Source organism: Canis lupus, chromosome 34 (genome assembly GCF_003254725.2).
Source record: "Canis lupus dingo isolate Sandy chromosome 34, ASM325472v2, whole genome shotgun sequence".
In the NCBI taxonomy this organism is placed as follows: domain Eukaryota; kingdom Metazoa; phylum Chordata; class Mammalia; order Carnivora; family Canidae; genus Canis; species Canis lupus.
Genome location: NC_064276.1, coordinates 29,644,972 through 29,659,803, shown reverse-complemented (window position 1 = coordinate 29,659,803; position 14,832 = coordinate 29,644,972). Strand labels below are relative to the sequence as shown.

The window sequence follows — 14,832 nt, the reverse complement described above, 5'->3', positions numbered from 1 at the left end:
CACAACACACCAAGGGTCATCCTCTGGCCTTAAAACTGGATGGAGTTTCCCTAGCTGGCTTTCAAAATTGCTTGGGACACTTGACTCCTCTTTGCCTTCCATTTTCCCATTTTTGAATAGGGATGTTTATAATTGGTTCCTACGCTTGTTCCACAATTGTATTTTAGAAGTAGGTAGCTTGTTTCTCGTATTTTATGATTCACAGATGAAGGGAAATTTCGCCCCCAAATGGAGCATATCCATACTCTCACCTATATTTGATTTAGATGATGAAATCTCGGATTTGGGGGCTGATAATTTACGTGAAATTTGCGATTTAGAGTTGCTGCTGTAAAGAGATGAGATCTTTGGGGATGTTGGTAGGTGGTGAACATATTTTGCCTGTGGGAAGGATATGAATCTTTGGAGGCCAGAGAGTAGACTGGTGGACAGAATTATTGTCTCACAGAAATGTCCACACCTTACTCCTCAGATCTGTGATATATGTTATTGTACATGGCAAAGGGGAACTAAGGATCCATATGCAATTAATGTTCTGATCAGCTGATCTGAAGGTAGGAAAATTATTCTGAGCCAAGTAATGCTGCCAGCCTCAAAAAGATGGAAAAAGCAAGGAAATACATTCTTACCTTTAGCCTCTAGAAAGAAATGCAGCCCAGATGACATCTTTATTTGAGCCTAATGAGGCATATTTCTTATTTCTGCACCTCCCCTCAATTTCTATTGTTTTAAGCAGGTAGTTTGTGGTCATTTGTTACAACAGTCACAGAAATCAAGTATAACATTTTACCTCAAACAAAATTGCTTCAAGAAGTTAAAACTATAGTCCTTTACTTTCTTAAAATAAATGACTTAAAGCTGAATTTATTATATTATGTTTAGTTGAGAAATAGAACGCATTTATTTACCATTATTTACTTAGAGAAATATCTCCTTAAGTTTTAGGTATAAAATTCAATTAACATATTTTTTTCTGTAGTTCTTTCACACACAAGCCATAGAAACTACTAACCATATATTAATCATCCTAAATTTTAGTTCACTGGTTTACAGACTGGTTAACTGGTGTATCTGTGAGATGAGTTTCCATAGAAAAAAAGGTAAAAAAAAGGCTGATACTGGGAATGCACTAAGCTTACTGTTATTTTGTTTAAGGAGATATCAAAAGGTAAGATTAATAAAGCAGAGAAATAAAGAAGCAGAACATTTTTATAAGCCTATTGAGTTTTACAAATAGCACTAGGTTCTTTGTGTACTCTAAGTAAACATGCTACATTCCTACCACTAGGAACTTACAGCTTAAATAAAATAGCAAATAAATAACCAACTACATTTAATACAAAAAGGACTATAGTTACTGGTATAATAAAAGTGTTAACAAAGAGCTTTGGAAACCTAAAGAAACGAAGGATAACTATTTAGAATATAGAGACTTAGGAATTTATGTTAAGTTCACATAGATTACTTAATTTCTATAAGTACATACAGATATATAGGGAAGAACTCTTTTAATGAAATAGATAAAAATGTTGATTTTAAAAATCTATCATTTGGAAGTATTAGATTATTTCTTACATTTTAAAATAAATAGTTAGAATACCCTCCTCCACATCCTCTTACTCATTTTTTTTTTTTTTTGCATTTATTACCTGCTGCATATCTTTCAAGGTCCTATCAATTAAGTTTTCATTTCCGCCAGGAAGCTTTCCCACAACCCTTTATGGATAACCACTGGGACTTTCAGACACCACTCAATCAATCAATTAAATTCCCTTCCTGGGGCATGGTCTATGGACCTCATTCAGGACTACCCTGCATTGGATTCATGGCTAACCCTCAACCAATAATTTGTAAAGCTCAGGAACAAAATATTGCTCGAAGAGCTCACTTAGGGACAGATTTCAACAGTCCAACACTGCATTTTATTTTTAGAACTCTAGAATACTTCACTGATGCTGTGTCATAAATATCACCATCGAGTGAAAGACTCATTTTGATTTTAGCTGTCTACAGGTAACCAAGAATCAGAAGAAGGGAGGTATCAGGAGTTACACAACTACACTGCAGATATCAAAATCTGTACACCTCTCCCCTTCTCTTACATGCTAACATTCTCAGATGATTGGAACTTCCAGATTTCATGTCTTGCCGGGAAGTAGATGGAATCTGACCTTGGCACTAGCACCCCAGTTGACTGTCAGTGGCTTATCACAGTGAGGCATTTCCCTTATCTTCATCTTGCCTCATTAAAACTCATTTGAATAAAATTCACATTCAATAAAATATATAGATCTTAGGTATAATTTGGATACATTTGACAAATATAGATATCCATATATCAAAAACCCTAATAAACTCTAGAAAACATTTTCTGCTTCTAGAATTTTTATTTTCTATTCTAAATATAAGCTTTTACATTCAGGACTTTGGCCCACCTTGAATTAACTTTTGCATACTGTATAAGTGAATCAAAGTTATTTTCTCCCATATACTTAACTAATTTGTTTTAAAAATTTCTCTACTGCATTGGATTACCTTGAGATCTTGTTGAAAATCAATTGACCAAATAAATATGGATCTTTTTCTCTATTCTGTAATCTGTTCCATTGACCTTGTTATCTTTCCATAAGCCAAAACCTTACAATCTTTATTAATACAATTTTATAGAAAGACAGAAATTCAATAACGAGTCCTCCATTATTCCTTGTTCCTTTGGTGGTGGTGATTGTTTTTCAAGATTGTATAAACTTTACATAGATCCTTGGGCTTTTTAGGAATTTTTAAGCCATTTTTAACATTTCTATAAAAGAAAAAAAAAGTCTTTTGAGATTTTGATTGTAGTTGTTTTGGATATATAGATCAAAGTATGGAAAACTGGCATCTAAGTAATATTGAGCCTTTGAATCTACAACTGTATCTATCCATGACTGTATGACTGTATCTGTGATATAGCTATCCATTTACTTAATTCTTTAATTTCCTTTAACATTGTTTTGTAGTTTATTATGAAGCAGTCTTGCACATCTTTTGTTGAATTAATTCCTAAGAACTATATTTTTATATAATTAATGGTATTTTTTTCTAAATTTCATTCCTGAATTATTTGGTGGTTATATATAAGACTACAATCACTTTTTCCTATTTCATTAAGATATAATTGACATACAACATTGTGTAAGTTTAAAGTGTACAGCATAATGATATATAATATGTGTATGTTGTGAAATGATTACTACAATGTTTGTACATTTTCACCAATTTTACCCAATTCTCTCAACCCCTTCCCCTTGCCTCACAACCACAAAACTGCTCTATTTCTATGAGTTGGTTTTTTTTTTAGATTCCACATACATGAGGTCATATAGTAATTGTCTTTTTCCATCTGACTTATTTCACTTAGTATAATGCCTTTAAGATCCATTCATGTTCTTGCAAATGGCAGAATTTCATTCTTTTTTATGGCAGAACAGCATTCCATTGTGTGTGTGTGTGTGTGTGTGTGTGTATTACATTTTCTTTAACTATTCAACTGCCAATATATAATATATAAGTCATTTCCATGTCTTGGAAATTTTAAGTAATGCTGTAATGAGCATGGGGGTGCAGATATCTATTTTGGAGATTGATTCATTTCTTTCAGATATATACACAGAATCAGAATTACTGGACCATATAGTAATCCTATTTTTAATTTTTTGAGGAACCTCCATACTGTTCTGCATCAATTCGCATTCTTACCAACAGAACATAAGAGTTCCCTTTTCTCTACATCCTCACCTACATGTGTTAGCTCTTGTCTTTTTGATGATAGCCATTCTAAGAGACATGAGGTGATAGCTAATTGTGGTTTTGATTAGTGATATTGAGTACAGCTGGCCTTTTGGATATCTTTGGAAAAATGTTCATTGGAGTTGTTCGGCCCATTTTAAAATCATATCTATGTATCTATGTATCTATCTATCTATCTATCATCTATATCTATCTATCATCATCTATCTATCTATGGAGTTATGTAAGTTCCTTGTATACCTTGGATATTAACCTCTTATCAGATGTGTCGTTTTCTTCCATTCTGTAGGTTGCTTTTTAATATAGCTGACCATTTCTTTTACTGCATCCTTTTTAGTTTGATGTACTCCCATTTGTATAATTTTTATTTTGTTGCTTGTGCTTGAGGTATCATATCAAAAAAATTACTGCCAAGACCCATGTCAAGATTTTCCTATGCTTTCTTCTAGACGTTTTATGGATTTTGGTCTTAAGTTTTATGTTTTTAATTGACATCAGGGTAATTTTTGTGAGTGGTATAGAATGGGGATAGAGTTTCATTTTTTTAAATGTGAATATCCAATTTTCCCAGTACTATTAAAAAGATTGATACAAGAAATTGGTGGCATTGATAAAAATTAAGGCTTTACAACTTCATGAGAATCCTCAGGTTGCCCTGATTGCTTTCAACATTATCGAGAACCATTTTTGTGGGGAAGAAGGTGGTACAATATTACCAGCCCTGGACCAAGATCAAGAATTCTTAAACCACTTAACAAAAATACCAAGTCCCACAACTTCTAAACCAAGAATCAAACCCTAACAAGTAACTTCTTTACGAACCTTCTGTGTCTTGGCATAGCACAGATATAAAGCTTTTTAAACAAAATGTTAATAAAATTTTCAACACATTATAAAAATGTTTTTTTCCATTGAGTATTCTTGAGGCTTCTTTGTCAAATATTAATTGACCATATATGCATGGGTTTATTTATGGGTTCTCAATTCTGTTTATTGGTCTTTTTTTTTATGCCAGCGCCATATTATTTTGATTAAAATAACTTTGTAATGTAGTTGGTAAGCAAGAAGTATAATGCCTCTAGCTTCATTATTCCTTCTTTTTTTTAAGATTTTATTTATTTATTCATGAGAGACAGAAAGAGAGAGAGAGAGGCAGAGACACAGGCAGAGGGAGAAGCAGGCTCTACTCAGGGAGCCTGATCCCAGGACCCCAGGATCACGCCCTGAGCCGAAGGCTGATGCTCAACCGCTGAGCCACCCAGGCGTCCCTTCATTATTCCTTCTTAGGATAGTTTTGGCTATTTGGGGTCTTTTATGGTCCCATAGGAATTTTTGGATTGTTTGTTCTACTTCAGTAAAAAAATGCCACTGGAATCATGATAGAGACATTTCAATAATATAATTCTTGCAAGCCATGAACACAAATATTTTACATTTATTTGTGTCTTCTTCAATTTCTATCATCATTGTCTTATAGTTTCAAGTGTAGAGATCTTTTACCTCCTTGGTGAAATATGTTCGTAAATATTTTACTGTTTTTGAAGCTACTGTAAATAAGACTGTTAGCTTTGCTTCCCTGCTTTCCAGTATCACTGCTTAGATTCACATGTTTTCCTGATTCAAGTGATGTATGTGGCTAATATTGCACAGAGGTTCTACTTTGGGCTGAGAGAGTTTGACTAAGGAATAAATTTACTTCTCTAGAGACAACTGATCTTCTGTAGAGCTCCATGGAAACCTCCTACAGCCTGGTGCTTAAGGCAGTTAACTCAAGTAGAATGCTGTGGTGGGGAATTAGTCTCCTTTCCCACTACATCATATGCTGCAAGAATAAGGATTCAACCTTAGCTTTTCAATTATAGGAGGAAAAGGGCTGGTATTCCCCAATTGTGAATGCTGAGTTTGCAGGAAAGCATAGCTGGAGACTAAAGACCTCCCTGCTAATTGCTGTAGATAATATCCATGGAGGGGTAAATGCTTCCTCCTTTTCTATGCATTTTAAAAGCCTGGCAATTAAAGGACCAATATACCTTGCTGGATTCTAATGTCTGGTCCTGCCATTGTCTGGTCCTGTGATTATCTGCAATGTTAAAACATTGCACCTACTTCTGCCACCTTCTATGCTTCTTTACTGACAAAAACTTAAGTCCACCTAGCCTTCTGAGTGGCCTGCTAAGTCACTCATTGCCATTTGCCTGATAAAAACTTTGGTTATTACACTAAAATGTTCTTTTATGTTAATTTCAGAAAGTTAAATAAAAATGATGTATATTTAGTTGAGTTTTTAATTTCCCCTACTCCCAATCTTATATAATATAGATCACACATGTTAAAATAGATGGCATCATAAAACAAAGGAATAGAATGTAATGCAATATTTTGAATGATTAAAACAGCATACTCATTTTTATCATCAAAAAACATTAAATAAGATTCACAGGGCATCTACCCTATATATCAAGTGAATCCCTGAGGGAACCATGGCCATTGCTTAAGAAAAAGTGGTTTAAACATAATTCCTTTTTTTCTATGAATCAAAAATGATACCTGACAGTCTATGATAATCATTATGTTTTATACTGTTGAGTACAATTATATCACATTTTGAAAGAATATTTGTCCTGAACACAGAACACTTTTCCCCCCCTTCTAATGGCTATTTTTGCTTGGAAAGTTAGTCATCACATTTCTTTAAGGAAAATTATTGTTTCAAATTCCTTTTTTATACCATAATGCTTGATAGAAACATAAATGTCAAGAATATTACAAAACTACCTCAAACTTGCTTCAGCTCTATGGTTAGCTATTCACAAAATTATGACTATATCAGTCATAAAAATTCTCCCTGTGTCTTATATAAACTCTTAAATGTGTAGTAAGGTAGGCAGCTTTGGCTTTTACAAGGCAGGTTTATTCTGTGCCTGTGGATAAACATAGAACCTACTACCCACACTATGACTTATCATTTAATCAGCCTGATAGCATAAGTAGGGGCTCCTTCTACTTTTACTATCAAGAAGCATAAAAAATTATAATATAGTTGTAATAATAACTGAGCCATTTTTACTGTTTAACTGTTTAAACATGTTTCCTGTCATTAGAAGATATAAAACATTAATAGAAATAGACAATAGAAAGCAAAGTGTAGTATGTAAAACAACTCTGAATAGCTAATACAATATGCAAATGGATTCCACATGAAAATATTATCATGTATAAGAATTCGGAGGGTGAGAGTAAAATTTAGCATTTAAATAAAAATATTTTTAGCTGCTGTGGATGTGCTGGTGGGTGGGATCAGCGCCTGGTGTTGCTGGATGAGAGGCTTGGCCACAACTGTTGCAAGTGTGCTGTGGTATGTATACACAAATCCACACATGCACATACAATGGAATATTACTCATTCATAAAAAGAGTGAAATCTTGCCATTGGCAACAATGTAGATGGACCTAGAGGATATTATGCTAAGTAAAATAAGCCCGTCAAATACCATACGATTTCATTTATATGTGAAATCTAAAAAAAAATGAAACCAATAAACAAATAAACAAACAAAAAAACCCAAACAGAAACAGACTTATAAATACAGAGAACAAGTGGTGATTTCTAGAGGGAAGGGGGGAGGGCAAAACAAGTGAAGGAGATAAAGAGGTACAAACTTCCTGTTAAGAATAAGTCATTGAAGCTTGCTTGCTTGGCTCAGTTGGTTAAGTGTCTGCCTTTAGCTCAGGTCATGATCCCAGGGTCCTGGTATGGAGCCAAATGTTGGTTCTTTGCTCAGTGGGGAGCCTGCTTCTCCCTCTCCCTCTGCTTGCTGCTCCCTCTGCTCATCAAATAAATAAATAAAATCTTTTTAAAAAGTAAGGATTGAGGGACACCTGGGTGACTCAGTTGAATAAGCATCTGACTCTTGATCTTAGGTCATGTCTTAATCTCAGGGTTGTGAGTTCAAGCCCCACATTGGGCTCTGCACTGGGAATAGAACTTACTTAAAAAAAAAAAAAGTCAGGGCATCTGGGTGGCTCCGTGGTTGAACATCTGACTTTGGCTTAGGGTGTGATACTGGAGTTCTGGGATTAAGTCTCACATAAGGCTCCCCGCAGAGACCCTGCTTCTCCCTCTGCCTATGTCTCTGCCTCTCTCTGTGTCTCTCATGAATAAATTAATAAAATCTCTAAAAATAAAAAGTCATTGAGATGAAAAGTATAGCATAGAAAGAAATACAGTCAATAAGATTGCACTATGTATGATAACTATACTTATGATGGTGAGCATTTCATAATTTATATAATTGTCCATGCACTATGTTGTATGCCTGACACTATGTTGTACAGTATAAGTCAACTATATTTCAATCTAAAAAACCAACTTACTATAAAAATCTTAACACAAATGTTCATAGCAGTATTATTCATAATAGCCAAAAGGTGAAAACCCAAATGTCCACCAAGTAATAAATAGATAACTAAAATGTGGTATATTCATACAATGGAATAGTATTTTGCAATAAATATGAATTAAGCACTCACACATGCTACAACATAGATGAACCTTAAAAACATTATGCTAACTGAAAGGTTCTAGACACAAAAGGCAACATAATATATAATTTCATTTATATGAAATGTCCAGAATAGGGAATCCACAGTGACAGAAGGTAGATTAGTATTTGCCTGAGGCTGAGAGGGGGGTTTGGAGGGAATGGTAAGTGATGGCTAATTGGTATGGGGCTTCTTTTTTAGCATGATGAAAATGTTCTAAAAAAAGTATTTAATTTAGAATATAGTAAATGACCTAATTGAAGACAGTACTATTTCCATATGTCATTCATGGGCATGAGTATGCACCCTTACCAAATTTACTGCCTTTTTTTTTTTTTTTCTAGAGACTTCAATGAGGTTAGTTTAAGATGTATCCATATACAGATGTATGCACTCCTCATGGCTCTCAGGCAACACAAACCACCTAGACTCACGGAGTAAAGTAATTCAGCACTCGCCAAATAGGAAAGCCCTTTCTTTCCTTTCTGCCTCATCTCAGCTCGAGGAGGATTAATTTTAAATTAATAAAGAATTACAATTTACTGTTCAGATTTTATAATTCTCAAACTGTAAAGCACATATATGTATGACCAAAGGCTTTCTGATCATGACCTTTCTGGAAACAAAGCTGATATTTAATTATATAGTGAGTCTAAAAGCCTACAGGTTAATTTGTACTATTTCCTTCTGTACTGGTTTTTAGATGATCTGACTTACAAGGAACATTTAATTAAAGGTTGCTTAGATTTCTTGTTTTATCAATTCAATTATATTCAAATTTTCTTAAAGTACTCGTTAAAAAAACCTATGGCTTGGTCTTTCTGGTAATCCAGGAGCCCACTAAGAGTTACCTCCTTAGAACAAGAGACATTCTTACGACCCTAGGAAATTACAAAGGTTTTAGGAGCTCTGTGCCAGGAACCAGAGGCAGACACCAATATATTTTCTATTTTCTCACATAGGGATAATAAACTCTCCATATATCATCCTTAAATGAATGAGATCATAATACCATAATACCAGTGTCACATAAACATTTTTAGTGCTCTGCTAATAAAAGAGTCTTGGCAATAAAATAGGAATGTCTTCTTACTCTTCAGTTACAGTATTCATCAGTGATCTTCCTACTACAGGAACTCTCTTCCTACTATCCCACCAATGAACTTCTAGAACATCTTGGAACCCAGAGGCACCACATCATATAGATAAAAATATTAATTTAGAACTCTTGAATAGTAAAGATTCTAATGTATCACTAAATTTTCATTTTTACGTAATGAAAACAGTATTAAACTATGCACTTGAACATTTTTTAAAATATGTTGAACAGGCTTGAGTAATTATACAACTGTAAACAGGTATTCTTAGCTACTTCTTTCATCTTCCCTAATCCTAGTAGGTATTGCAAATCATTACAACCAGACAACTTGCTAACACCTGTAAGGGAAGGTGTTTCTACTACTTTATAAGCACAATTTGACAAATAAGATGAACAGAGATACACGGAAAAACATAACCAGTTGACCATTTCTACTACAATTCATCACTTCCTGTATTTAATATTGTTTACTTTGTAATGGCTCTTAAAGGCATTGCACTTACTGTTTTGAGTTAGATATTAGCTCTATAAAGGAATACACATACATGATCTGCAGCATACTGATTTCTTGTTGCAGCATGGTTTTGTAAATGCAAAAGTAAACAAGGTAAAGTTTAAAGATTCTTGGATATGGATCCTAAGCTCTTGATTATTCAGTCTTGAGAACCATAGAGAAAAAAGTATAAATTTAGAAACTTACAGTTTTAAGTTATATTCCCAGGGAGCCAAATATTAAATCAGTAATTACTAATACATATATCTTTTTTGTGTGAAAAATCTTAAACTTATTTTTTTCCAGACATTTGTTCATTTTAGGAATACATAGTTCTGCTGACTCTGAAGACCCTCACAATTGTTCTTGGGATGACTCCTTCTATACTCACACCCTTGTTTCCCTGATTTGCACTTCTCAAAGTATGGAACAAAAGGGTGAAACCAGTCAAGGTAGTGTGTACATAATTTGAATTAGGTACTGACTTTAAAAGGTGTCTAAAGTGACTAAAATTGGAAAAATAAATGGAGTGGATATGGGAGATGTTCTAAGCAAAAGACACACTATCAGGGGAGAATCTCAGACAGTATGAGTATGATCAGATGAGAGAACACTGATCTATTATATTAACACAGGGTTTATATTGAAGATCGGTGAGAAATAACACAAAGGTGTGTATGATCCAAGATCTGGTTGACTTTGAAGTAGAACTTTAGATATGGTATGGAAAGAAAAAGAAAAAAAAAGCAGCTCCAAAAGGAAATGGAGGTTATTGCTATAAACTGAAAGCTAACACTACAAATGTTAAGTCACTTTTCTAAGGTTCTGTAATTATTCTGTGCTGCACATCCTTCTGCCATCCTATCCATGGGAAGAATAAGGATATAGTAAGAATATACATGCATTAAGCAATTCAGATTTGAATATTTCTTCCAACACTGGATTTTGTTTTTTTTATTTTGTAAGGCCAATTTGTTGACTCAGTTTCCTCAGTAAAACAGGATGTTATCTATCCTCATGATTGTATTGGTATTAAACTAATAATATTTTAAATTACCTAATTCAAAGCTAGGTACATAATCAGATTTCCATGATGATAAGTTATCTTTCCTGAGACTTAGATATTTTGCTAAGTTTTTTCATAATATCCTAAACTTTGTTTTAGACCTTTGGCTTTTCCACAAAAGCATTCATTTACTCATTCATGCATTTATTTCAGTCTCATTAATATACAATAAATGGCATCTCACTTTAATAGGGCCCAGTAATAGAAGCATTTATGATAGAAAGGGAAGAAATAATTTATTGTCGTAGGTGTTACTTTTGATCATTTTTCCCCTCAAATTGGATATTGAAATTAGAAAACTTTAAAATACTGAAAGTTTTTTTTTTTAAATTTTTTTTTTTTTTATTTAGGATAGTCACAGAGAGAGAGAGAGGCAGAGACATAGGCAGAGGGAGAAGCAGGCTCCATGCACCAAGAGCCCGATGTGGGATTCGATCCCGGGTCTGCCAGGATTGCGCCCTGGGCCAAAGGCAGGCGCTAAACTGCTGCGCCACCCAGGGATCCCCAAAATACTGAAAGTTTTAAAAGTAGGGTACATGCTATTTATCTTTGAATCTTTAGCACTTACTATACTTAGTTCTCAGTTAAAAAATGAAACAAAACAAAAAATAAAAAATAAAAAACAAAACACAAAACTTTTGAATAAATGAATGACTGAATGAATGAAATAATAGTTTGGTTGTCTGCCTTGAACGATTAGATTTAATAGGACTGGATAAACCAGAGTAGGAAAGAAAAAGAAAAAGAGAGTTGAGAACCGCTAACTTATTTGTATTCATTATCTTGTTTTTTTAAGTAAATGAACTTAATATCATGTAACACTGAGATTGAAGATGATATATGAAACAAGTATGATCATGTTAAGGTTATGGGTTTGTTCACAATGTCTGTTCAAGTCAAATAAAACTTGATTCTTGGTTATTTTAAAACTCAAAGTCATTCAGACAACCTGCTCTTCTGGTACTAATGTGGGCAAGAAGCTCTTCTTACTGACCCACCACATTAGATATTGCCCATGTCAAAGACAAAAGGTACAGCACAGACTTGATGTTGGGATATCACTAGCTAATCAGACTAGAGATACTCCAGCTTGATTGCTCAGGTACATGGTGGTGCGTTCCTTTTCTTTTTTTTACCTAGTTCTTGATTGCAGACCAAACACCTTCCCAGTTAATCCATATTTTTCTGGTGGATCTACAGGAAAAAATCAAAACAGGATATACTGATCTTAATTCCTTTTTAAAGATACTTGTTTAAAAATCATACCAGAGCCTAAATTTGAATCCTCAGTTTAAAAAATCATTCAAAGTGCAAATTTTAGTATATCCAAACCTATTTTATGATGCAGCCTCAGCTCATGTGGTAGTAGAGAGAGTGGCAGTTTCAAAGGGCCCAGTGCCCTTTAGCCTGTGGTCCTCATGGGGAGAGAGATCATCATTACAAAGGGCATTAAGGTATTAATTGTTTGGTCACAAGTAGCCTCAGTTGTTCTACTATTTGGCGATATAGTTCTCATATGATGCAAGTTTAGAGATGCTGGCTCTAAGGGGTCCTGAAGAAAATGTTTTAGATTTTGACTTGAGAGCCAAAGGCCAGTCTTAAGCAGGTGTCTGGGTGAGCACTATATTCTTTTCCATTGCTTAAATATACTTATAACTTCTCAAATAATTTCTCAAGGCCAGAGCTCTATGGAAAACAAGATACACATAATCTCCATATTGGCATGTCTTACAAATATCTGAAATTTAATTTCTCCAAAATTGAGCTCTGTTTTCTTTTTTTTTTTTTTTTTTAATTTTTTATTTATTTATGATAGTCACACAGAGAGAGAGAGAGAGGCAGAGACACAGGCAGAGGGAGAAGCAGGCTCCATGCACCGGGAGCCCGACGTGGGATTCGATCCCGGGTCTCCAGGATCGCGCCCTGGGCCAAAGGCAGGCGCCAAACCGCTGCGCCACCCAGGGATCCCGAGCTCTGTTTTCTAAATCTAACATTATACCTGCCCCTCTCTCCATGTTCCTCAGGCCAGCAAATGGCCTCTCTATGCATACTCTTGTGTAGGCCAAATGCCTGGATATTGAAGATGGGTGAGGAAGAGGAGTTGTCAAGGATGAATGCCAATCAGTACAGGTTGTCAATTTTATCTACAAAATATATCTCTTTCATTTGATCCTTCTCCATTTCCCTTTTTGCACATTTCTCATCTGGCCTCTACAAGGTCTTTCTTACTAATATCTCTGGTCCCTTTTTTTGCCTTCGGATTAACAATATCTCCAATCTATTTTGCCATATTGGTATGTCCAAAGCTAAATCACATCATGCCACTTATATTCTCCATTTCCCTTTTTGCACATTTCTCATCTGGCCTCTACAAGGTCTTTCTTACTAATATCTCTGGTCCCTTTTTTGCCTTCGGATTAACAATATCTCCAATCTATTTTGCCATATTGGTATGTCCAAAGCTAAATCACATCATGCCACTTATATAGTTAGATTCTTTTTTTTTAATTTATTTTTTATTGGTGTTCAATTTACTAACATACAGAAATATAGTTAGATTCTTTCACCTAGTTCTTATTGCTCTTATCTTAGGGTCCAAATCCCTAACTAGACATGGAAGATAAAAGGAAAGAAGAGAAAAAGGAATGGAAGGAGGGAGAGCAGGAGAAAGGGCTTACATGATTTTGACCTTAGTGACCAAAACAATCCCATCTTCTGTTCATCTCACTTGTGCTCATGTTGTTTAAGCCACATTCATTTTATCTAATTTCTTCTGGGCTTTCAATTACATTGTTTTCTAGATTTAGAATAATACTTTGTTTCTCTTCTCTCCAACTGGATTACTTTTATACCCTCAGAATACTTAGTTTCCTTAGAACAACTTGCCTTCCCAAATCTTATTCCTTTACATGACATCAGAGTACCACATCTACTTTTCATTAATAGTACTTATCACAATGATATTTTATATCAAATACACGATTATTTGCTTATGTTTGTTTCTCACACAAGATTGTAATCTATATGAGGACAGGGACATTGTATGTTTACCTTACTTTCTTCCAGATTTTACTGATGCCTCATGCACAGGAGACTCTGAATACATATGATCATTGCCTTGTTTATAGTAAAGATAGCAGTGACAGAGTGAGGGGGGAGAGAAGGGATATTGGAGAAAGGTGGTCAAAAGGCACACACACGCACAAAAAAAAGGCACAAACTTCCAGGTAGGAAATCAGTAAGTACTAGGGACGTAATGTATAACATGACTATAGCCAACACCACTGTATGATACATAGAAAATTGTTAGGAGCGTAAATCTGAAAAGTTCTCATTGCAAGGAGAATATACTTTTCTTCTTTTAAAATTTCTTTTCTTTTCATTGTATCTCTATGAGAAGACAAATGTTTGCTAAACCTACTGTGGTAATCATTTCACAAACTTATACAATGATGCGATGTCAATTATTTCCCAATAAAACAGGAAAAAATAAGCAGGATTTTCTTGTAAAGAAAAAGAAAAGATGCCAGTACATGGAGTCACAGTGATTGGCCGCAATGAGGTGAAAAACCACACTTAAAAATAAAGATGGTAAAAGTGGCAGGGGAGAGAATCCCAAACCCAAGCTTATTTTTCTATCTATAAGCCAAGAGATAGATATCAAATGCTGGTATCCTTTATTATGCAGCAAAGTTCCTCAAACAATTACTAGGGAATGATTCAACATGCTACAGAAGTTTACACTCTAAAGATGGATTAAGCGAAGATTATCCCTTAAAAAATCTAAATGCCAAAATAATGTGCAACATATTATATTTTGTAACTGTGCTCCTCAAACTCTGG

At 34.5% G+C, this 14,832-nt stretch overlaps 1 long non-coding RNA gene across 1 annotated transcript in view; it reads right to left on the bottom strand.

The window, feature by feature from the left end:
• Window positions 1–11,810: 11,810 nt before the first annotated feature.
• LOC118353237 (uncharacterized) overlaps window positions 11,811–14,832 on the bottom strand; it is a 197,527-nt gene continuing 194,505 nt past the window's right edge. Inside the window, exon 5 of the long non-coding RNA XR_007408260.1 lies at window positions 11,811–12,183. This is a non-coding gene — a long non-coding RNA (uncharacterized LOC118353237). The remainder of the gene's footprint in view (window positions 12,184–14,832) is intronic.